The following is a 26,373-nucleotide window of genomic DNA, read 5'->3' on the forward strand; positions in this document are numbered from 1 at the left end:
CCCCATTCCCTTCTTCTCAGTTGCCCCTTAGATTCATCTTGTTTATCCATAGATACTATTATGTATGTGGATACATGTAACATGTGCACATGCCCTTGAATATGAATCTCTAGATTTTCTATGGAATCCATGCCAATATGATTTCACCATTTATAGTGCAAACTGAGATTTCTTTTAAATTAGGGTATATTAAATTTTAAGGTAATGGTTTTCTTTATTTTTTACCAGTCCTGGGGTTTGAACTCAGGCCAAGTAAGCCAAGTAGGCTTGGCTCTTTCTTACTGAAGTCTGGGGCTTTGCCACTAGAGCCACACCTCCACTTCTAGCTTTTTACTGTCTATCAGAAGATAAGTGTCTTTCAGATTTGTCTGCCAGCAGTCCTTAGGTTTCCTGGCCCATTGATTGATCGATCTCCAACCACACCCATGCCACGCCCACCCTCTGTGATGCCTACCTGGGCAGAATGAATCTTAGCGCCTCTTGGAGTTCCACAAGAGGCCCCAGCAACCTGCATTGCAAGTCCACTTGGGAGTGATAACTGATCCCCACGCTGCCTGCTTTCTTTACGTCCCTCCTTTCTCCCCCTAATATTCGCCCATGTTTCTACCTACTGCTTAGATCCACCTGGACGCCAGTGGAACATTCTCTCTCTCTCTCTCTCTCTCTCTCTCTCTCTCTCTCTCTCTCTTACACACACACACACACACACACACACACACACACACACACACACACACATTCCCTTCCTCTCTTGACCTGTGTCATCACTTGTCTAGTGTTCCTGTCGACCTGTCAGTGGAGGGCAGGATTTAAAGGTGATAGAGGCAGCAGCAGCAACAGCAACAGCAGGGGCTCAAACAAAGAGGAAGGTAGCACTGGTCCCTGTGGGCTCCCAAGCTCCACCTCTTCCCTCTTCTTTGCCTCCACTCTCACTTCCACCTCTCTCTTTCTTTCTCTCTCTCTCTCTCTCTCTCTCTCTCTCTCTCTCTCTCTCTCTCTCTCTCTCTCTCTCTCACACACACACACACACACACACACACACATACACACGATCCCCTCACCACACTCACAAATACACATACACTCCCTCCAAAAAACACACATGCACATTTGCCTCCACCCCACACATACCACATTCACACCACTCTCTTGCTGACCCTGCTCACTGCTGTCTCGTTGCACCACTGACACCCTCCCGCCGTTCGTAGGTTTGTTCACCACGTGCACACTGTTTACACACCTATCTACTGGCCTCTGCACCCCTACCACCTGTAAGCCACCTATATGCCTGCTTGCTGCTCACAAGGTGTCTGCACGCTGTCTGCCGCCTGCCATCATCACTGCAGACTTACAGTTCTTATTAAGGGAGTTGAATTGGGTCCCTAGGGTCTTCGATTGCAGGCTCCGCCCACTCCGCCCTGCCGGCAGCTGCCCACTCTGCTTCAGGTGGGTTCTCCTGTTCCTCTTGCAGGGCGGGGATGGGGGGCTTCCCCGAGTAGCTGGGAAGCCCCTCTTGTGGGCGCAGAACACTGGGAGGTGGAGACACCTCATTGTGGAAACCCAGCCTTGCTCCCCTTGCTCCCGACGAACTCTAAATTAGAGAAAGGGCTGGTGGGTGTACATAAACTCCAAGCGCACTCCTGACTGAGTTCTGTTAGGCTTGGAGAGCCTATAATAAAGCCAAGGGACAATTCGCAACCCAAGTGTCCCTTTGCAAGCAAAGTGCTTTGAGGATGCCAGTGCTTTTCCATGTCAGTGTGTCAGTTCTCTCCTAGTGAGTCACTGATGCAGATTTGCTGTGTGGGTATGTTGTTGACATTAAAAAACAAACTCCTAATCAGTTGATTAAAAGTAGAGGAGAGATTAGGTTGGATCATCTAAGTGAAACTAGCGAATCACTTGGAAAACCTTTAATTCAATCCTGTGGGGCAGGGAGGAAAGAGGGGGAGAGAAAGAGAGAGAGACAGAGAGAGACAGAGAAAGACAGAGAGAGACAGAGAGACAGACAGAGACACAGAGAGAGCAAGAGACAGAGACTGAGACACACAGAGAGACAGACAGAGACAGAGAGAGAAAGAGATAGGGGAAGGGAGGGAGAGAGGAGGAGAAAAGGGAGGAGATAGAGAAGGGAAGAGAGAGAGGTTTATAAATATAGCTTATGGAATTAGCATGAACTCACATATACTCAATTTCATTAACAATTCCACAATAAACATTAATATATGCTCATGTCTTTTACCTATTTTTCGTGTTAAATATAATAGTTCTATTTCATAATACTCTGACATGTGCATTCTAAAGTATTTTAGCATGTTAAACTTACCTCACTTTATTATATTACATTTATTTAGGAGGAAGTTGTAAGAAAAGTTGATTACAGAGATGTACCACATAGACTTCACCTAGTTTTCCCCAAATGGCATATCTTATATAGTTAGAACACAATATCAAATCCAAGAGTGGCATTGGTACAATCTAAAGAACTTAGAATTCATTCTTGATCTGTATATGTAGCTCTATGCACTTTTCCTGCTTGTGTAGATTCTCTGCCACAATCATTCTTGCCATAGTTAGAGTTACAGTCACCTGGCAACCATAACATGTTCTTCATCTCTGTAATGTTCTCATTTGGGAATATTAGAGAACTGGAATCATACTTGAATTGTATATCTTTTTATTCATTGAGCATCACTTCTTTGAAAATTTCCCAAGTACAGTAGTTCATTCCTTTTTACTGCTAGATGACATTCTATAGTATGGATGTGCCAGTTTAACTCTTTGCCCATTAAATCATATTTGCATTGTTTCCATAGAATTTGTTTCTTCCTTTCCTTTCCTTCCTTCCTTCCCTCCTTCCTTTCTTCCTTCTCTCCCTCCCTCCCTCTCTCCCTCCCCCCTCCTTCCCTCCCTCCCTCCCTCCCTCTTCCCTCCCTCCCTCCCTCCCTCTTCCCTCCCTCCCTCCCTCCCTCCTTTCTTCCTTCCTTCCTTCCTTCCTTCCTTCCTTCCTTCCTTCCTTCCTTCCTTCCTTCCTTCCTTCCTTCTTTTCTTTTCTTTTCTTTTCTTTTTTGCTAATACTGGAGCTTGAACTCAGAAGCAGGACACTCACTGTCCCTTTACCGTTTTGTTCAGGCCACTTGAGCCACAGTTCTACTTCTGGCTTTTTGCTAGTTAGTTGGAAATAAGAGTCTCATGGACATTCCTTCCTAGCTGGTTTCAGACTAGGAGTCTCAGATTTTGACCTCCTGTGTAGATAGCTAGGATTGTACTGTGAGCCACTGACTCTCAAATATGTTTCTTATTTTAATCTACTGCAAACAAAATGAGCTAGGCACTGGTGATTCATGACTGTAATCTTAACTACTCAGGAAGCTGAGACATGGAGGATGGAGATTGGAAGATAGCTGGGGCAGAAAACTCTGCAAGAATCCCATCTCCAATTAATTGCCAAAAAAAGACTAGACATGTGGTTCCATTAACAAATGAGCTGAGTGAGTGCTTAAGGTTCTATACACACACACACACACACACACACACACACACACACACACACACACACACACACACACACACACACACACACACACACACACACGCCCAAAATAAAACTACAAGCTAGATGCCAGTAGCTCACATGTATAATCCTAGCTACCTGGAAAGCTGAGATGAGGAAAATTCAAGGCCAGTCAGTGTAGAAAAGTTTTGGAGAACCCAACTGAGAGCTGCCACCTGGTGGCCAATTCCTGTTATCTTAAATGTGAAGGGGAACTAAAATAGGCACAGCACAACACAAGTGCACCGCTGGACAGGAATTAAGACTCTTAAGAAAAAACAACAAAACAAAACAAAAAAGAATTAGTAAAGACACACACCAGTGGCTAATACCTGTAATCCTAAATACATAGGAGACTGAGATCTGAGGACCCCAGTTGTGATCCTCTTGTTTCCAATTACCTCTAAAAATCTGGAAATTGAGCTATGGCTCAAGTGGTAGAGTACTAGCTTTGGGAAGAAAAGCTAAGGGAGAGGCCAGGCTTGGAGTTCAAGCTCTGGGACTAGCACCAAAATCCCAAACCAAACAAACAAAAAACTAGAAAGAAAGAAAAAGAAAAGAAACTGACAAGCTTTTTCAGACGGTTTCCTTCTGTATTCCCACTAGCAATGACTGAGAGATCAGCTTTATCACATGTTTCTCCGTGTTTGATATTCTGTCCATATAGTCATTCTGATAGATGTGTGGTGATACCTTATTAAAATGGCTTTTTCTTCATGTTAAATGTCTTTCCAATTCCTCTTTGAGATGTGAAAATATTTTCTTATTCTGTAGCTGGTGTATCTATTTATTTAACCAGAGATTTTTTCAGAACAAAACTTTTCATTTTGCAGATACCTCAGTGTTCAAGTTTTGTGTTTATATGTTGTGTTTTGGTGAGTTACTAAAAAAACAACACTTAGTACTAGGTGCTGAAGACTTTTTCAACTGCTTTCTTATGGAAATACTGCAGTTTTCTAGCATATTGTGTTTTAATTTATAGTTTTATAACTCATTTTGGTTTTTATAATAAAATAAGTGTTTTTTACTTTTGAAAATTTTATTAATGTAAGTGAATTGTACAATTGTGCCTTCTACATTCATGTATGTAGTGAATTTATGTTGATCAAATTAACTACATATTATTCTTAATATTTCATTTTGTTTACTTATGTTTTTGGTAGTATGGGTATGGCATTAAGGGTATCAAATTCTCTAGGCTAGAACTCTGCCCCTTGATCAAAATTTCCAGCCTTGCTTTTTGGGGGATTTTGTTTTTTGAGATGGAGCATAGTAGACTTTTCTGCTCAGGCTTTGTTGGAGCCTTGATTTTCCAGATTTCTGCTTCCTGAGCAGTAAAGATTATAGGTGTGAACCATGAACACCTGGTTTACATTTTTCATTCTTCTTTAAATTATTGTTTATTGTTACTATAAAGGTGATGTATAAGGTAGTTATCGTTTCATAAGTCAAGCAATGAGTACATTTCTTTTTTGACAGTGTTACTCCTTCTTTTGCTTTCTCCCAGTTTTTCCCTCCCACCCTGCCCACAGTTTTTCTACCTTTTCATCCACATATCCAGCTCTTAGAATATAAATTTCTTAACTATAGAGGGAACCCAATATCAGAGGTATTAACAACTTTTCCTTCAACAGTTCAACAGAATTGAAAATAGCACAAGTTTAGGTGTGTCTATAATACTCATCCTGATTTTTATACCCTGATTTTCTTGGTTTTCTTTCTAAAGTTTCCTGCCACTTTCTGGTATTGTTTCCTTTTTGTATGGAGAATTTCTTTTAGACATTCATTATTGATACATCTGCTAGTGACACTTTTCAAATTTTCTATCATCTGAGAATGTCTTTAATTCCCAACAATTCCTGAAGAATAGTTTTCCTGAACCTGGAATTCAGAGTTGACAGTTTTTACTGATCCACTTTCCCAGCCCAACAATTTAGCTTTTAACACCCTGGCCATGCTTATCTAGTCTGCTTTGTTTGTCTATTACTAGAAGCCAGGTTGTTGCTGAGGAACATGTCACAGGGATGAACAGTTTTTAGATCTGCAGGCATGGTGATTTAGGACATTTCACAATTGATTTGGATTGGCGTATTTTTCTTTTCCAAGTACTTATCATAAAAAATTAATATCCCCTTGGAGGTGACTGGAACTTAAGGCTCGCTGGCCAGAGTGGCTGCAAAATCAGGACCTGAAGCATTTTAGATGGTTAATAGTAGCTCCTCAATTAAAAGATGGCAATTAAAAGATGGCCTCCAAGGAAACTACACTACCAAAGAGAAGAAAGAAATAGAATGGAAATTCTGAAGACTTTGAAGAAGCAGAGCTTGAAGAATTTGAAGGGGAGAAAATAGTGGACCGATGTGTTTTAGCTGGCCAGGTAGAATATCTCCTGAAATGGAAGGGATATTCAGATGCTGATAATACCTGGGTACTGGATGAACATTTAAATTGTCCATAGTTAATTGAGGCTTTTCTAAGTTCTCAAAAAGCTGGTTTATCTCACAGTGAATCTGATGATAGGTCAATAGAGAATAAAAGAGATGCTGGTAACAACCCAAGCAGTTTTGCTAGGGGTCTTGAGCCCGAACGAATAATTAGTGCCACAAAAAGTAGTGGAGGATTGATGTTCTTCATGATGTGGAAAAATTTAGACAAAATCTGAGTTGGTGCCAGGAAAAGAGGATAATGTTAAATGTGCTCAAGTGGTAACTGCGTTTTATGAACAGAACCTGTATTGGCCTAGAAGATGAAAAGCATTAATTTTTTCATTCATTTATGTGTACATTCATCAAAATATGTGTATATATGATCTGAGTCTTATGTTTTACATTACTTGTTATGAAACAATAACTACATTCTAATGAAATAAATTTCATATGTTGATTTTGAAAATAGTATTTGTGTGCTCTGGAGATTTTTTTTTTGCATACAATACAGTAAAGGCTTTCTGTAGTTGCGTCCTCTATCAGAAAAGAGTATTTGCTTCCAAGCTATATGTACTCAGCATTTAAGAACAGGTATTTTAAATGTTAGTCATGTTTTTTAGTCATTACTTAATTAGAACAACTGTCTTTAACTGCTGTGTTGAAAAACCATCCCAATTGTTTTTTGTTTAGTTGTATCTGTATATACATAAAACACGTTTGCAATTTTTTTTGAGATTTTGTTTTGGAGGTACTGAACACAACACCCTATTTTAGGCAAATGATTTATCACTCAGTTATATCCTTGGCTCCTGGGTTTTTTTTTCTTTCTTTTTTTGAGACTGGTTCACTGGGCGGTTCATTCTGCTTGATCTTGCCAGGTATCAGAGTGGCCTCAACTTTATGTTCTCCTGCCTCTGCCATAGAAATGTAAATGCAATAGGTTGTTAACACATTTTTTGAAAGGAATGTATTTTACTACCAATAACTTCACCACCCAGAAGAACAAATTAAGACAAATCTTGATTTCCTTTAATTGGCTAAGCAAAACAAAGTAGACTTTGAAAAGTTTCTGTAGTGAGCCATTATTTAACAGAATACTGGAATATGTACACTGAAAGAGCATGAATTTTAGGGTACCTAAGACAGCCCCTGGAAAAGGAATCAGCTTCTTAAGAGATTTTTAACTATATGGGCCTGCTGTCCTAAATAGTGAATAAAATTTTATACTCATCGTCTTGCATGCTTTTTATGACCCCTTCATTTCTTATATGTAAGCTGAATGTTTCTCAGTATTGGTTTACCAGTTCCACAAAAGCCAGAAAATTGACTAATCAGAATGCCATCTCACTATATATTTTTGCTTAATTTTAAATTATGGTGATGAGTGGTGAATAAAGAGTTTTTATTCCTTTCAAAAATTAGTGAGTCAGTCGCGTTGGCTCTTGCCTGTCATCCTAGCTACTCAGGAAGCTGAGATTGTAGGATTGAATTAGGAAATCCCTCAGACACTTATCTCCAATTAATACTCAAAAATGGAGCAAGAAGTATAGCTGTGGCTGAATTGGTAGAGATCTACCTTGTTCAGAAGAGCTTTGGGACAGTGTGGAGGTCTTTATAACAAGTCCCAAGACTGGCACTCACAGAATAATAATGAAAGATACCTTTCCCCATGTTCTACTCTGATACCATTCTTTCACTCTGCTTGGAAGGATGAGGGGCACAAATAGCTCCTGGTAGACTGTATGGAAGTCCTGGTTTGTCCTGGCATGGTAACAGTGACAAGCAGAAGGAATGTTTGGTCTGTGTGCATCCCTTATAGGATTCTCTTGTGCAAGAGCACAAAGAATCTCCTTACCCAAGAGGGAATTGCTAACAACATTGTGGAGGAGGAACTTGCCTCTTAGCTGTGTGCCTGAAGACTCAGGTGTGGGATTTGATCCTTCCTTGGTATGGTGAAGGTAGAAGCAGCAAATGGGGATGCAAACTGCTAACTAGGCCTATGTGTGTGTACTGGTTGGTAGAAAGTTTCAAGTACAAATGCTGTCTATCTGTTGCTGCTCTGATAAAAGCCATGTGATCAGAGGCTTGGGGCTGATGTCAGCACTTGGGCAGAAGACACCTTCCTATTGTGTCTGGTGGGACTGAAGCTCTAGCCTGCTCTTGGTTGATGATGCCAGACAAAGGAAGAGTAAAATATGGTCCCAGGCTGCTCGGTGACCCTGGACCTCCCAAATGAAGCAAAGTGACTGCTTCCTGATAGGAGGAGCAAGGTCACTTTTTTCTGCCCCAAAAAGACAAAGTCTGTAGTCTGTGGTGACCCAGGTGGCACTAGGGCTTGTGTGGTTAAAATGGCGTTTCTAATGGCTGTGGTAGTCCATTCCTGTTCTGCTAGCTAATGGAGGAACAAACGAGTGTGTGGGTGGATCGAGTTTTGAGACTAGCCCACAGTCTTAGTTTTCATGCCCACAGTCTTAACAAGGAAACAGCACCTGTTCACATTGGTGGCATGATGAAAGTGATGGAAAACCCCCTGAAAGCAAGAAAGACAAGAGTGTGAGGAAATATCTGAATCGACGTCTCATTACCCACCCAAGCTCACTGTCACACACACACACACACACACACACACACACACACACACACACACACACACACACAAGCATGCATGCACACTCAGATACTCAGCGTGGTTCTTTAATTCTTGCTCCATGAGAAACATAAGGCTGTCTTTGGGAATATTGGGAACCTTTATTGAAAGTATAAATAAACCAGAGAGCAAGGGGATATAACTCCACTAGTACTGCACTGGCATATGAGTTCAATTTACAGTAGATCTCCCTGCTAACTCTCCTCCCTCCCCCGCCCCCAACAAAAACAGACCCTTTGATTTCCCTTTGCCCACCAGCCTATGTTTGGTCCCTCACTCTCTCTAATTGGGAGACTGAGGGTCATGAGTTAATGCTGGCACATTCTGTCATAGTCTGGGCTCCTAAGCACTCTTCATGTGCAAGACGATAAGGGCCAAGGCATGACACCCATCTGCATCATCTGCATTTGATGGAGGTCCTAATCATGCATGAATTTGTGCTGGTACCACTGGCAGAGAAATTGATTCCTAGCTGATGGCATCAGGTTCAGATTCAGAAATCTAGTCCTTGTTTGGGCAGGTGAAAATTTCTCCAGGGATTGGGAGCTGAAAAGTACTTGTTTGGGAGCAGGTTAAATGGCTAAATCTGCCTATGTGACTCTGCTGTAGAATGGGATGTGAGGGACGAGGTAGGCTGTGTTCCTCTCTAGGCATGCATTGATGAGAGTAGTTGGTAGAGAATACCTCTGTACTCTGGTTCAGCCTCACTCTTGAATGACGCCACCAGTGGAGGAGGGAATTAATTTCCATGTTGCTTTGTGTAACTGGAACACCCCTCCTCAATTGCAGCTAGTGATTTCTAAGGGGATAGGCAAGGCCTCCCTCAAGGCTTCCCTGCTGGCCACAGCCAGAAAAGGTGGGTGCTCTAAGACCTTGATGCCCTATATAGCCTGTAAAGACATGTTGCCAGTATTCATCAATAGGGCCTGTGTTGTAAGAATATGGTTTCTGATAGATATGGCGTTCACTCTCATTAGCTTAGCTAATGAGAACAAAATCATAGATTCATAATTTGAACACAGCCAAGAAGAGAGTTGACTTGTCCTTAATCTCAATAAAAAATGCAAACTGGAGGCATGGACTAGATGATCAGTTAGCCCCCAAAAGCAAGAAAGGAATGTAAAATTGCAGGAATCCCTGAATCAAAGTCTCTTAATCTCCACACCCACAAATGCACAGACAAACAGACACAGACACAGGCACAGATACACACAAACACAATCTATGTTAGAGTGGTGGTTTACACTGTGCCTGATTGGAAGCACAGATTGATCCAGGGAAAATTCTGAGATTTTATTCAAAATATAACTCAACCTATAATGAATAGTGCTGTAGCTCCAGTAGCACAATGCTGACTTAAGAATTCAAACAGAACAATTTCCTTTCCTCTCCTCTATAAAATACTGTTTTTCTCTCTGCTCTGTTGTCACTGAATTGTCCCTAAACTAATTGGGAATGTAGGCCCAAGTGTCACCGCTTGTAAACTGCTTGAAAATCCAGGCTACTAAAGACTCCATAGGGGCAGGGCAAGGTGGAGTGGAGGTGTGAGATTTCACCTGCATTGACTGCTGATGCCTGCTAGGGGTAATATAGGTCCAAAACATACAGAAGCTCTCTTCTGGCCCCACTAAGGCAGAGGAAATTGCTTCCTAGTATTTTGTCCCAACACGTGGCCCACAAGTCTGCTCCTTAGGTTTTTCATGATGAGGCACAAGGTAGAGATGAGTGGGATGACAGTTGCTGTTTGGAGCAGGTTTAAAGTGCCAGCCGTAGCCACCTGCTTCTGCTGTGAGTTTCTGAGGTCAGGCTATCTGGGCTTCTCAGTAGCTGTCCACTGATGATGCCGGTAGTTGATCAGAATAACCCTGTCTCACATGCCTTGTGCAATTAAGGTTCCATCTAATTCCTCAATGTGGAAGCCAGCTAGTTGAAGAGGAAAGTATTTCCCAGGCCAGCAGGTGCCACTTGATCTCAGCTAATGCGCCAGAGAGGAGCATGGTTCCTGCACCAGAATAAATATACCAAAAGGCAGGCAAAATCTCTAGTGCTTCCTATGTGGTGATCAGGTGGCATTTTGATTCAGTAGGGGCTGTGTTGTTCACATGGTATTTCTGATAGCTTTGGTGCCCAATCCTGGTATCCTAGGTAATTTTGGAGCAAAGGCCAATGTGGGTGAATCTTGCTTTTACCCGTGTCCAGGTAAAAATTTTCATGGCCTCAGTCTCTCCCCACAATCAGCTATGAGTGCTGATGGCATGGCTCAAGGGATAGAATGACCCGAAAACCAAGAAATCTAAGCTAGAGTGGGCGAATCCCTGAATCCAAGTCCCGGAACGAGCCCAGACACACCAAGCATCTGGGTCTGGTGGTGTTCCTCTTGCTAGGCTGGAAGCTCCAGATGGTCTAGGGAAAATTGTGAGACCTCATTCAAAATTCAATGCAGATGACTGGGCTGTGGATGCAGGGTTGTTTTACGAGATTAACTTTAAACAAATCTCTGACCCCTCCAAAGAGAAAACCACAGTTAATTCTGTCTTCCTCTCTCTGACTGGCCCCTCACCCTAATTGGGAAAATGAGGGGCAGGGATTGCTGCTGGTAGACTACTTGAATCTTATGGCATCTAAAAATAGGGCAGGGCAATCGTGATTGGTTTGAACTGCCACTTACATGGTCTGCAGTTGCCTACTTTGGACGCTAGAGGTCACAGCTGCTAACAAGTTTTGAGTTGGCAGCAGGAAATAACCTCCTAGCTGTATGCCAGTGGCAGGATCCAGGGATTCAATCCTGGGTCTGTTTGTGGTGCCACCAGGTGGAGAGGAAGGGGAAGACCAGTGCATGTTTGGGAGTAGAATGCAAGTTCCAACTGTGGTTACTGGCTTCTGCAGTGGCAGGCTTAGGCAATCTTGATTCTTCTCTGGTTATCTCAGGATGACAGCTGCTGTGAAAAATACCTCTCCACCTTCTACCTGGTGCATTTGGGGTTCCCACTTGCCTTGAGATAATGCCACCAGTTAGGGAAGAAAATATGAGTCAAGACTGCTTGATGTCACGGGGCCTCCCTGTTTAGCTAATGCAGCCTGATAGTAAGAATGTAGTTCCTCTGCCAGACTGCAGCCACCAAATGGGAATAGAAGGCTCTAGCCAGAACTAATTTTTGGTGACACAGTGTTATTGTGGTGGTATTTTAGGTGACTATTGCCAACACTTTTTATCACAGTTTTTGCCATAGAATAGGTATGTTTGGGGCAAACCAGGCAAACATATGGTCAGGACTCAGTCTATACAAAAACAATGGTTTTGTGTGTACTGGTTGTGTTGGCCAAGTGATAACAACTGCCTCTAATAGGAACACACCAAAGCTGAGGCGGCAAATCCCTGCGTCGGAGACACCAGACAAGTGCAACACACACACAGAATGCCTTAGCATTTAGGTGCAGCTCTAGCTTAAAGAGAAGCAGAAAGAGGCACAGAGGGTAATTGTGAGACATTATGGATATCTTTAGGAAACATAAAAGGACTGATGGTGTGTATCCACTGGTGCACTGCTGGGTTGTGAGGACACACCTGAATAACTCCCAGCCCCATACCAACCCCTCATTTCTCTGCCTCCTCCTGTCTACCACTGTGCGTGGTAGAGTGAGTGGCAGGAGTTGGTCCTGGGGTAGTATGCTTCAATCTAGGCATCTAGATCATCCACAGGGTCACGATGATGCATGTGTGCCTGGGGTCATGAGCCTGGCCGGCATGGTGTGGAGGTGACAGCGGGGGCACTAGAGATCCTAATGGTAGGCGTGGTGTCCACTGGCAGTCCTGGCACTGAGAAAATTGCTGCCTGGCTGTTGGCCGTGTGGTGGCTCCAGAGGTCTGCTTTTCAGTGGGTCCTTTGTAGACGTCAGCAGGGAGAGAAGAGGGGGGACACGTGGTTCTTTGGGAGCAGGGGTACAGTGGTGAGGGTGACTCCCTTCTTATGCTGCAGGGTAGGCTGTTGGGGTTTCTGTCAGGGGATCCTCAGATGCCAGCAGTAGGAGAGAATATGCCTGGCTCCTCAGCCTGGTGCCATTGGGGTGCGCGGCTCTCTCTTAGATGGCAGTGGAAGGGAAAGGATGAACCTAGGCCACATGGGGACCATGGGCCACCTCAGCGAATGCACCCCGAGAGGAGGGAAGATGCGTGGGGTCGGGGATGAGGAGTAGAGACATTGGGTGGATGCTGATTCTCCCCTTTCATTATCCACAGACATCGCTGGCTGGGAGTGCAAAGGCCCTAAGGATTTCCAAGATCTCCTTTGGCAGTACTGATGTGGACCACATTGCCACCTGGCTGTTTGCCGTTCTGCTGCATCCACAGGTCTGGTCCTCAGATCATCCTTTGACGTTGCTATCAGGTAGGTGATATGAGAGGACAAGTGACTTTTTGGGAGCAAGTTATTTGTCTAGGTATTGAGCTCAGAGCATTGTCCCTGAGCTTTTAGACTCAAAGCTAAAGCTCTACCACTTTGAGCCACAGTTCCACTCCGAGTTTCTGGTGGTTAATTGGCGACAAGAAAGAGTCTCACTGATTTTTTTCTTCCCAGTCTGCCTTCAAATAGCAATCCTCATATTTCAGCCTCCAGAATAGCTAGGATTACAGTTGAACCACCTGTGCCTGGCTTTTAGAGCAGGTTCTAAGGGCTGATTGTGATTATTTCTTCTGCTCCATGATCCTGGGTCAGGTAATTTAGATTATTCATTGGGTATCCACTAATGGCAACAGTTGAGCAGAGTGACTGTAATTCCTGCCTGGTCTAATTGGCATTTCTGTACCCTCTTAGTTGGAGTCATAGGAGGAGGAAAGTATTTGCCAGGTCCCTTGGTGCTACTGTGCCTCTCCTGAATTTCAGCGTAATGTACCCTGAGAAAAGGGGAACACGATTCCCCACCTGCCTATAGATTCAAGAAGAAAGCAAAAGTTTCTATCCTTGAGTATTTTGTGGTGCCAGGGTGGCATTATGTTGAAATAGGGCCTGTGGTGTTAAAATGATGTTTGTGGCAGCTTTAGTGGCCTGATCTTATTATTTTAATAGCTAATACAAATGAAAAGTGGTTTTTTGGTGGGTCATTGAGGCCAGAACATGGAACATTTACCATGTCTTAAGCTAAAATAAACAAAAAAAACAAACATTGGTTGTGGTTTTGGCATCAGGGCACATCTGATAGAATGAACTCCTCCCTATCCACTGTCCCCCTAAAAGAAAAGAAAGCCAGATGAGAGCAGATGAATCCCTCAATCAACATCCTAGGACCAGTACAAAGCCATTGTAGTCTGGTGTGCCGATTGTCCTCTTCCTAGAAGTCCAGTGTTGCTGAGAAATAAGCATGAGACCTTAGTGAAATGCTACCCAAACCATAAATGCTCTACTTGTTTAGTGCTATCAAATGAGATAGCAAACAATAAACAAAACCAAAATTCATTTCATCTTGTTCTGTTGTGTGGTCCAGCATTCTACTTGGTAGGAGGAGGGTCATGAGTTATTGCTGGCAAACTATGTAAAAGTGCAGACTTCTAAATCCTATGCAGTGTCAGCAAGATGTGTGGCAAGTGAGGGTAGGGAAGGTGATTTTAGGGGTTTTGGTGGTGAGCCTCCTCATGCATTGTCTCCTGATGCCTTCTGGGGGAGCTAGAAGCCCTAACCATTCAGGAGATCAATAATGGAAGTAATGAAGTGGATGAAATTGCTGCCTAGATGTCTGAAGCTTGGCAGGGTCTAGTGTCCAATTCTCAGGTTGGTTTCTTGATGGTGCCACCAGGCAACAAAGGGACTGATAAGTGGAAGTTGGAGAACAGGTTGAAAGTGCTAACTGTGGCTTCCTTGGTCTGCTGTGGTGTCCTTGGTTTAGAGGAACAGTTTTCTTTTCTGGGTTTTGACTGATGTTGACAGTATGCAAAATACATCTCCTGTTTCAGGCTGGTGCAGTTGGGGCTTCAGGTTGCTAATGCATGAGGCTTCCAGGCAGAGCAGGAGAAAAGTATGGCCCCACATCTGTTGGTGCTACTGGATGTTTTTCATTTTGTTTTATTTGTTGCCAAATTTCAGATAGTGAACTCTGAGATGAGGAAAGCAGTTCTTCTACTATGCTTCAGCCTCTAAAACAAGATTGAAGATTCTAGCTTGTGGAGGTCTGGTGGCACTATTTAAAGAAAACTGAAGTGTCTAGTCATTACTGAATATGTAGTGACAGAGTGCCATGCTTTAGTAGGGCCTCTGGTGTTCAAATGGTATTTTTAGTAGATGTGGTTACCCACTCACCTTATCCTAGCTATTTGGGGAGCAAAGTTGCCATGGATTGATGTTTGTTTGAGGCAATGGCGTGGCCTTATCCTCTCGAGAAAAGTGGCTATAGCATGGAAGCCTGGCCCAAGTGATTGAACAAACACACCAAGAGGAAGAAAAACAAGTGAGAGTGGGAGAATACCTGAATCCACTACTCAGGACCAGCAGAGACACAGACACAGACAGATACACACGCACAATGTGCTGTTCTAACTCTCATTGGACTATAAGCCCAAGGCTGCCTAGGGAAAATTGTGAGACCTTATTCAAAGTGTAATGCAACCTAAAAGGATTAGGAATATGCATTTCCATTGCTTCAGTGCTAGCTCCTTAGTATAAACCCTAAGGCACCAGTGTTCCTGTCCTTCTGTCTTTGTGTGGTTTCTCACTCTAATTAGGAAGGTGAGAGGAAGGAATCACCTATGGCACACAGTGTGCAAATGTGGACTTCTGAATTCTTCCTAAGGGGAGAGGAATAGGGTTTGTGTGGGGGGATGGTGTTTTGTTGTGTTGTGTTGTGTTTTGTTCTTTTTTCTGGTACTATTTGATTTTCAAGAATATAAGCACTTCTGCTCCCAGTATAAGATGTGCAGACTATAAAATAAAAAAGAATCCTAGCTATCTAGGTAGATTAGACCTGAAGAATTGAGGTTCAAAGACAGCCTAGGCAGAAAAATCTGTGAGATTCCTTCTTCCAAAGCCATTACAAAGGGAAGGCTGACCCAGGTACCAGTGTCGCATAGCTTTATTACTAGTAACTCAAGAAGCTGAGATCTGAGGATCTGGTTCAAAGCCGGAGTGGCCTTGAATGTCCTTGAGACTTTTTTCTAATTACCCAACAATTAGAAGGATGTAGAGTTCTGATTCATGTGCTAGAGCCCTAATGTTGAGAAGAAAAGCTCAGCAACGGCACTGAGGCTCTGACTTAAGCTCTAGGATTCACACACACACAAACACACATATGCGTACACAGATAATAATGTTAGATCATATCTTGGGTATGTGTGGGGAAGATTCCAATGTTTAAAAAAGTATTTATAATTTTTTTGGGGGGTCCGGTCATGGGGCCTGAACTCTGGGCCTGGGCGCTGTCCCTCAGCTCTTCAGCTCAAGGCTAGCGCTCTACCACTTGAGCCACAGCGCCACCTCTGGCTTTTTTCTTTTTGCTTATGTGGTGCTGAGGAATCGAACCCAGGGCTTCAGGCATGCAAGGCAAGCGCTCTACCACTGAGCTACCTTCCCAGCCCAACAGTTGGTTTTTAATATTTTTCTTGTGGACTCTTAGATGTATGTAATTTATTCTTAGGTGTATGTAATTGCTGGAAAAATTACAAGCCACATAATGTTCACAGTTACATTCATCATTATGTTGTTATTTTAGGTGGCATTTGGGTTTTACTACATAAGCCATGTCCTCAACCCTTTTCTTTAGTTTTCAGATCGGATGTCCTGTTTTGCTCAGGGGTGGCCTAGATTGTCATCCATCTATCTATGTATGACCTGTCATATAGATGGGATGAGTACTTCTACACCCAACCTTTGTCCTTAAGATGCAGTCTTGATAGTTGTTTTATTTTCTTTTTTGTCTCTGCTGTCTTCAAACTTCAATTCTTCCAAGGTGTACCTCCTGGCTAGTGAGGATTACAAGCTTGAGCCAACACAGATCTTTTTTTGGTTTTGTTTTTGTGCCAGCCCTGGTTCTTAAATCCAATGCCTTGCTGTTGTGCTTGAATTTTGTGCTCTAGGCTAGTGCTCTACCACTTGGAGCCCAGCCCTGTTTCCATTTTTTTTTTTTTGCTGAAGTTTGAACTCAGAGCCTGGGCACTGTCCCTGAGCCTCTCTGCTCAAGGCAAGTGCTCTACCACTTGAACCACAGTGCTACTCCTGGCTTTTTCTGTTTATATGGTACTAAGGATGAATACAGGGCTTCATGCATGTCAGGCAAGCACTCTACCACTAAGCCACATTCCTAGCCCTGTTTCCATTTTTTGTAGTTAAGTGGAGGTGAGAGTCTCACAGTCTTACCTGCCCAGGCTGCATTTGAACAGAGATAATAACATCTCAGCCTCCTGAGTGGCTAAGTTTATATGTATGAGGCACAGGGACTTGGCTTCCTCCAGATGTTTTTCAATAGACAAAGTAATATCCCTAACTTCAAACCTCACAAAGGTTTTAGAAAAAAAATATTTTCAAGGTGGTCATCAGTGACTCAAGCCTATCATCATTGCTACTCAGGAGACTGAGATCTGAGAATGGCTATTCAAAGTTGCCCTGGGAAGCAAAGTCCATTAGACTCATCCTTATTTCTAATTAACTACCTGAACCCTCAAATATCACTGTAGATCAATGTCGTAGACCACTAGCTTTGAGCACATATGCTCAGTCACAGTGTTCAGGTTCTGATTTCAGTCAAGCCCCAGGACCAGTATGCCTGGCACACATGCAAACACACACACACACACACACACACACACACACACACACACACACACACACACACACACACACACACACACACACGTACGTTTTTCAGGTAGCAAGAGATTTAACCCATGTGTTTTATTCTTTCTTCTCCTCACTCAGGATGACTGTATCTACTACTGCAGACCATAAAGAATCTTTCCATTCCTTAATGCTAGAGGCCCTACTTTGTCCCATGGAGATAGGAAGATGTATAGAGTCTTTGATCAAAGATCCTCATTAAATGTTGACCTTGAGGAATATTAGGATGGAAAATTGAATAAGAAGCAAATAGCTTCCATATCTATATCTCTACCTATCTATCTATCTATCTATCTGTCTGCCTGTCTGTCTGTCTGTCTGTCTGTCTGTCTGTCTGTCTGTCTGTCTGTCTGTCTATTTTGTGGGGGGGCACTTTCTAGCCTGAAGCCCTGGTGTTTGAATCCTGTGTAAGGTGCTTTACAAACTAAACAGATTATATGCTTTATGTGGGAAGTAATTAGAGTTGTTTACCTGATAGCTACTCTTCCTTTCCTTTCCATTACAGCCTCAGAATGTCAGTGTGCCTGGTAAAGAGGCTCACTTTCTACCCTCACTTGAAGTAAGGATATCCATTTGACCCAGCTCTGGCAAATAAGCTCTGAGAATCTCTTGATTTTGGCTTCTAACAGAATTACTGTTTTATGATTGAAATTGGGAAGCCCTAGCAGGCATTTGGTTGTTCACCTGCTTCACAATTAGTAGTGGGCAGAAAGCTATCTTAGCAGCAAGAAGAAAACACATGTTTAAGAGGGCAGAGCAGGAAGATAGAAGGAGACTTACAGTTTGAAGACACTGCATAGATTGCATTGAAGATCAGTATGTTGTTCATTTTCTGGCATCAGCTGACTGTCATCTTCTCCCTTCTACCACCCTTCTTCAGTGTTCACCTCAAACTCAGCATTCAGTGTTCTAGGGTACTGGAATCCCTTCCAACCAGTTTGCCTCAGGCAGTATTTTGTTGCCTGAAGCCAAGAGGAGGTGGGTAGAGAAGTCTTATTGTATGTCCACAGAAAGTTTATGCCCTTTTGGAAAAGTATGACATGGAAATCAAATTTTGAGACAAATTGTGATGGCTTACCCCTGTCATCCCACTTACTCAGTGGGCTGAGATTTGGAAGATTATGGTGTGAAGGTAACCAGATGAAAAACTCTGCTAGACTCTACCTCTCATTAACAAGCAAAAGACGAGGCTAAATGTGTGGCTAAAGTGGTAGAGCTCTAGCTGAACAAGAAAGTCAAGTGAAGCTGGGCGCCGGTGGCTCACGCCTATAATCCTAGCTACTCAGGAAGCTGAGATCTGAGGATCACGGTTAAAATAAGCCAGCCTACGCAGGAAAGTCCATGAGACTCATATCTCCAATAAACCACTAGAAAACCGTAAGTGGTGCTGTGGCTCAAGCGGTAGAGTGCTCACCTTGAGCTGAAGAGCTGAGGGATAGTGTCCAAGTCTAGAGTTCAAGCCCCATGACCAACAAAAAAAAAGAAAGTCAAGTGAGCACAACAGGCTCTGCTGGACCATGCAAACACACATACACGCGTGGGTGTGCACGAGCATACACACACATACACACAATACAACAATAAAACAAAAAAGCCCTCAGAATTAGAGGAGAGCTAACATGGAGTCTAGTAGCTTTTGCTATATTTCACAGACTTTTCTCAATGACTTTAGAGAAGATAAGGCAAGTAGACATGGGATGCTGGTGGAATTGTAGCAGAGGTCAGTCAAACTCAAGTGTGATGCTTCACAGATCCACCCTTGGTGTTTGTACCTCTGCCCTGACTAGTTCTGGAGGATGGGCAGAATTTGAAACTTCAGGCAGGGACATGGAAAGGGATCCCAGACATGGAAAGGAAAAGAAACATCCACCAGATTTTATGGATTACATCCCCTCCAGCAGTCAGGAGGCCAAATGGCTGAACAAGAAGTTTGTGGTTATGGGGCTGGGAAGGTGGCTCAGTGGTAAAGTGCTTGCCTTGCATGCCTGAGGCCCTGGGTTCAATTCCTCAGCACCACATAAGCAAAAAGAAAAAAGCCAGAAGTGGCACTGTGGCTCAAGTGGTAGAGTGCTAGCCTTGAGCTGAAGAGCTGAGGGACAGCGCCCAGGCCCAGAGTTCAGGCCCCATGACCGGACCCCCCCCCAAAAAAAAGAAGTTTGTGGTCTTTAAACAACTAAATAACTGTGGTAGTCAGTGTGTGATATGCCCTCTTGAGAAAATACAAGGCTAGTACTTGCTATTCAACCAGGCTTGTTCCTTCCCTTCCTTTTCCTTCACCCTGTTTTTGTACTTTATACCTTCCTTCTCCATCTTCTCCATTCTCCATTCTCCTCCTCTTCTTCTCCTTCTTCCTCATCCCTTTTTATCTTTCTTATTTTCTCTTCCTTCCTCTCCTGCCATCTTCTGTCTTCTTCTTTCTCCTGTCTTCATTTTGCTCCTCCCTCTACCGTCCTTTCCTGCTCCTCTGCCTCTTCTTCTCATCTCCCCTCCCTCTCCCCACCACTCTCTCTCTTTGTTAGGTTGAAGCCAGAGTATCCCAAATGATATGCTTGCACTCTCCCACTAAGCTATACCCTAGATTCCAATTCCATGTTTCAATTTGTTTCTGTTTGCCAATCCTGGGAATTGAATTAAGAGTCGCAACACCATCTTTTTTTCCTCAGGCTAGTACTCTGCCTCTTTAGCCACAACTCCACTTCTGACATTTGGTTGTTATGTGGCCATTTCTGAGGCTCATTGACTTTCCAGCCTGGGTTGAGTTGGAACTTAAATTCTAAGATCTCAGGCTCCTGAGTAGCTACAATTTTAAGAGTGAGCCACCAGCATACAGAATGTTTCACATTTTTGGTCTCCAAGAAAAAGATTCTCCTTTCCTCAAAATGAAGGGACTTAACATCTTCATGACCCAGAAATCCAATGATGGAGGTTAGGGAGACATTCAGTTTTTTAAGAGCCCCAACACTGAAAGTATCACAAGATAATTCAAGAATAGTGATAAGGAAAGGACCCCAACGTTGATGCTCTGCACATGGGTGTTCTTTTCCCATGCAGTGGGAGATGCCCAGGAGGAAGGACCTAAAAAAATCCCCCAAACTCAAGAGCATGATAGAAAACTGATGTAGTCAGAGAAGAATGAATGAGACCCAAAATGCAGAATGAGGTGAAAACAAGAGGATGGATGGTACAGACACTGAGATGTTCTCTTGGTACATTGTCAGAGAACAAGAAAAAAATGGGAGCACAACTTAACTACCCTTACAAAGTGGGTGGTACTGAATATCTGTAAACTAATTATTTAGGAGTCTGAAATCCGAGTATTGTGCTTCAAAGGCAGGCTGGGCAGAAAAGTTCCTGAGACACTTCTCTCCATTTAACCACCAAACAACAGGAAATGGAAATGGAGAAAGGGCTGAAGTTGTAGACCAGTAGCCTTGAATAAAATAGAGGTGGGCAAAGAGGGAGGGGAGAGAAAAGAAAGAAAGAAAGAGAAAAAGAGAAAGAAAGAAAGAAAGAAAAGAAAGAAAGAAAGAAAATTCTTTAATGTTTCCAATATCCTTACCCCTTCCCATCTTTCTTGAAGCTGACTGGAGGTCCTGAGTCTGGACTTGTGGTGCTAGATGAGTGAACATGTCATTTACTGGAGAGTCTCCTTGCTCTCTATGAAAAGAAAATGGATGGGTTTTGTAAATCTTGTCAGACACAAATTATACTGATTTCCTAACTTAATGATTATAATGAATGCTTGTTAACATTTGGTATGAAACTTTGTTGTTCAATTAATATTAGCATGTAGGCTGGGTGTTGGTAGCTGAGGCTTATAATCCTAGCTACCCAGCTGGTGTCAGGATCATACTATGAAACAACTGGTGCAATATTAGCATTGAGCAGAAAGCTCAGGGACAGCACCTATGCCATGAATTCAGAGAGTAGGACCCATACACAAAAAAGAAATTTAGAGGATCCATGTTTCCCTCATATGTGGAGGCAAGATTTTGCTTATAAACTCATAAGTAAATACATTGAGTGGTATGTGGTGAATGTATATGTATTAACTGAAATGCAGTAGAAGTAAGGGGGAACCCAAATAGTGTAAGTCCTTAGAAAAGTAAAGTAACAATAAGAATCAGAAAGTGGATACTCAAAACACGTAGGGTGGGGTCAAGGGGAAAAGGGTGGACAAATGTAGAGGAGAAGAGGTGGATAATACAAATGAAGAATCCAATCTGTAACCTCCAAAATTAAGTAAAGGGAGGGAAGAGGTGGTTAGGGGAGGGATGGGTGAGAATGTTGAAAGGGTTGACATTGATCAAGAAATACTGGATTTATAAACTGCTTTGTTAAATTGCAACTCCTATGCAACTACAGATAAAAATATGTAGTGACCGCCTACTCGACCAGCGAGGAAAAACGACCACCACTCCAGGAGTCTTCTCAGATCACGCTTTATTGGAGAGCCTTTTAGTTGTAGGAGAGCTTGGGCGCGAGAGAGCGTGCACCCGAAATACAGCCGCTTATATAGGGAATTCGAACACGGGTCTTTTCTATTGTTGGTCGCCTGCCTTTTACCGTCACCAGGTGTCATGGGATTGGCTGGGGACACTACCTTGCTCGCGCACGCGCACAGCCCAGGCGTCCCGCCAAGCACCGTCTGGAGTGGTAATCCTCAAAACTGCAAGGGAGTGGGCGGAGTCTCGCCTCGGCTCCCTACAAAAATAAATAATAAAATTTTTGAATAAATGCTAAAAAACAAAAAAAGAAATTTAGAAGGATAAAAGTATAGAGATAAAAGCATAGTGAGCTGTGTGCTGGTGTCTCACACCTGTACTGCTAGCTACTCAAGAGGCTGAGATCTGAGGATCACAGTTTGAAATCAATCCAGACTGAAAAGTCTGCATGAGACTCTGATCTCCAATTAATCATTCAAAAACCAGAAGTAGAACTGTCTCTCAAAGTGGTAGAACACTAGCCTTGAGCAAAAAGAGCTCAGGGACAGGCCCAGTCCCTGAATTCGAGCCTCATGACTGACCCCCCAAAAAGTATAGGAGTGAGTCTTGGATGTTATACCATGATGGCAACTGAAATAGAGAGATTAAAGCAGGGACTGGAGAATGTGAAGCCAGCCAAAGAGTTTAAGCCTGAAAGAGGCTTAGGAAAGCTGAGTGTATGATTGAATCTGTTGGAAGAATTAGTAGTTAGTGAATTCCAAGATGGTGGGATGCTGCTTTCAATGTCACCAAAGCCAAGTTAATTTTGGGGAGGGTGTTTTGAAGAAAAGGGATAATTCACAATGAATAATGCCACAGGGAACAAATACCCATCTATCAACCAGGTGCCAGTGGATCACATCTCAGCCTCTCAGGAGGCTGAGACCAGTGGAATAGACTTTTCATGCCATCAGGGAGCATAAAAGTCTGAAAGACTCCATCTCTAATTAACCCTCAAAAAGCAGGACTTGAAGGTGTGACTGAACTGGTTGAGCACCAGTCCTGAATGATAAAGCCAAACAAGTTTGAGTCCCTGAGTTCAAATGCAGCTACCATTTCTTGGAATACAAAACAGAAAAAAGGCCTAAGGATTTTGACAAGATATAGAAGTCCCCATCTAAAATATAGGAGGCATGGGCACAGATAGCATTCTTCTAAGAGGGAAAGGAAGAGGAATGCACATGAGCAGCCATGAAAGTTATGCCAGCTGACTTGCTACGTGCTGTTGCTTCAGTCCCTTAACCAAGGTGGACTCCCTCAACTCCCTTGGTCATCAAGGAAACTTCTTCCTCCCTGGGGCACAGGGCCAGTCAATGGTATCAGTCCAAAGCTCAAATCATGCCAGCTGTCTCTGAGGAGAGGAAACTGATCCTCTTCTTTTCCTGAATTCAGTTTCAACTAGTATTTGCAAAACTGTTCATGGACTTTTCTTTTCTACCCTCCTGAGATTCCTTTCTCTTTTGCTTTCCCAATACAAGTATACTTACGAAGATCATAAAGCAACACTGTATTGAAGGTATTAAAATTAAAAAGTTCCATTTCCCTTTCTTTTTTCCCAATAGATTTTTGGAAGGTTTCATTTTTGCATTCCCTTATCTACCCCAGCCTGCTTGCTATAGGTACACATATTGGTGTCTGATTTATTTTCTCCATGGTTCTTTTTACATAATCACATAATACTGTTATTATCTAACCTTTTGTGACATTGGCACACTGTTCCACTCTCATTTTTGTGTGTGTTCGATCTGGGCCTTGAACTCAGAGCCTTGAGCTCACACTTGCTTTTTTGTGTCAAGGCTGTCTCTCTACTCCGTGAACCACACCTCTACTTCCAGCTTCTTTCTGTTTTATTAGACCTAAGAGCCTTCTGGCCTTTGCTCCCCAGGCTGCCTTCATACTTCCAACCTCAGATCTTAGCCCCCTTATTATGTAGTATTATTTTTGTGACCCACAGGCTCCATGCTCACTTTTGGAGTTTGAACCTAATTGCACCATTTTGCTTCAATATGAAGAGAATGACTTGGGGATATGTTTTGAACCTCTTGCTTAGTAAAGAGCAGTAGTTGCCATCTTTGAGCTGTTCATTCACAGTCAGTGAATTCAACATCTATAAGCTTTGTAACTTCTTGATTGACATATATGCTTCCAAGAATATTTGATGCCTCGCTACTTCTCTATAATTGGTGAAGGGTGAAAACATTGGGATACCCCTTATCTCACATACTTAAGCTCTGAGAATGCTGGTCTTTGGGGGAAATTTAGCTGAGGAGTTCTCCACTCTTCTCCCCAGCTCCCTGTCTAACAGGAACATTTAACTGGATTGAGAAGATATCACAGCTGCAGGCTGAACTACAGTCACTGAAGGCTGAACTTTCAGCAGAATAAAGGGTGAGTGCCTGACTCCATCTTCTGTCTGGAAATGCCCTCTTGCTCAGCCTTCCCTTTGTAGTCGTTATGCTTAGAAATGAAAGCACCAGGGCTTTGGTGGTGCTTTTCATTTATTTTCTCTCTGTAACACTCATTGTTCTTGTCACCTTCATATAGGATTCAAAGTGAGAATTCAAAGTGGGCTTTGAAGGCCTCAGGCTTCTCTAGCATAGGATTTAGCCATCACCAGTCTCATTCCTCATGGGTTTCTAGTGGAGTTTGAGGTCAAAGCACTTAATAATGATCAAGGGTCTCTCCCTGAGGCCTCATGGAAATGGATGGTCTGGGAAGGATTCATACTGGCTCTACAAGATCCTAGTCAAATATATCCTAAGTCTTGTTGACTTCATGCCTAAATAGATTCTCCAGTGCCCAACTTCAAATATTTGACCATGAATAAAGGAGGTTCTTGAGCTAAGTTTCTGCCTCTTCCAACTGGTATGGTGGGACACAAAGTATGATCTTCACACTTTAGATATGAAAGTTCAATGACTTAGTGTATGTCAAACACTAAGAGGGTGCCTGACTATTCAAGCAGATTAGTGCACTTTTCTGAGTCAGTGTAACCCCCAAAATGTGAATAGATACCTCCCCCATTAGTTACAAGACCAGAAAGCATTTAAGGATATTTGGGTTTACATTTCAAAATACTGTGAAGGGCTGGGAATGTGACTTAGTGGTAGAGTGTTTGCCTAGCATGCATGAAGCCCTGAGTTTGATTCCTCAGTGCCACATAAATAGAAAAAGCCAGCGCTATGGCTCAAGTGGTAGAGGTACTCAGGATGCAAGTTGGAATTTGAATATTTTTCTGCTGAAAAGTTTAGCAGAGTAGTTGCAGGTAGGAGTTCTGGAGTTAAACTGCCCTGTCTTGCATTGGATCCAGACTCCATGTTTAATATCTGTTTGGCCACAGGCATCTTATATAAACTGTCAAAGCTTCAAATTCTTCAGTCATAGCAACATGCATAGTAGTCATGCCTATTTATTCGTTGAGAAATTGCAAACATAAAACATATGACACAAATGCTGACATGAAGCCGGGTGCCGGTGGCTCACGCCTGTAATCCTAGCTACTCAAGAGGCTGAGATCTGAGGATCGTGGTTCAAAGCCAGCCCAGGCAGGAAAGTTCGTGAGATTCATATCTCCAATAAGCCGCTAGAAAACCGGAAGTGGTGCTGTAGCTCTGGTGGTAGAGCGCTCGCCTTGAGCTGAGGAGCACAAGAACAGCGCCCAAGCCCAGAGTTCAAGCCCCACGACCAAAAAAAAAAAAAAATACTGACATGAAATAGCTACTGTATCTTCACAGCATTTTTATTTTAGTTTTGGTTTTAGTTTTTGCCAAGTCCTTGGGTTTAAACTCAGGGCCTGAGCTTCTTTTGCTCAAGGCTGGTACTCTACCACTTGAGCCATAGCGCTGGCTTTTTCTATTTATATGGCACTGAGGAATCAAACCCAGGGCTTCATGCATGCTAGGCAAACACTCTACCACTAAGTCACATTCCCAGCCCTTCACAGTATTTTGAAATGTAAACCCAAATATCCTTAAATGCTTTCTGCTCTTGCAACTAAGTGGGGAGGTACCTATTCACATTTTGGGGGTTACACTGACTCAGAAAAGTACACTAACAGCATTATAAACCTGCATATGTTCTGAGAGTTTCTTTCTTTTTCCCAAAGGCAAGCACACTGGAACGTATACAAACAGCAGCCTGAGCGGAGCCGTGCCCTTGATGACCTCTGGCTTTCTGCTTTGGGACTTTGTCTGAATGGACTGTTGAAGCAAACTTATTAGTACCCTAGTTGTCCTAGCTGTTGTGTGAGTGTATTTACTTTCTGACCTGAAAAATGGGAGAAACCCCTACACCTACTGCATTCTCTCTGTCTTCTGTACTCTCTGTTAATATACAACAAGCAATGGTCACAGAGGCAGAAACCACACACTTTTTCTCATGGAACTCAATACGGTTTGAGGATGTGTCCCTAGATTTTACCAAGGAGGAGTGGGTTTTATTGAGTTCAGAACAG

The 26,373-nt window shown here is 43.0% G+C and overlaps 1 long non-coding RNA gene and 1 pseudogene across 1 annotated transcript; both read left to right on the forward strand.

The window, feature by feature from the left end:
• Positions 1–497: 497 nt before the first annotated feature.
• LOC138839625 (uncharacterized) lies at positions 498–26,373 on the forward strand. Its single transcript, XR_011375999.1, has 4 exons — positions 498–1,446; positions 12,861–13,008; positions 24,211–24,308; positions 26,026–26,373. It is a non-coding gene; the product is annotated as an uncharacterized lncRNA (long non-coding RNA).
• Positions 5,796–6,300, forward strand: LOC138839267 (chromobox protein homolog 3 pseudogene; annotated as a pseudogene).

This window comes from Dipodomys merriami, unplaced genomic scaffold (assembly GCF_024711535.1).
Source record: "Dipodomys merriami isolate MVZ:Mamm:240054 unplaced genomic scaffold, mDipMer1.0.p SCAF_3, whole genome shotgun sequence".
Classification (NCBI taxonomy): domain Eukaryota; kingdom Metazoa; phylum Chordata; class Mammalia; order Rodentia; family Heteromyidae; genus Dipodomys; species Dipodomys merriami.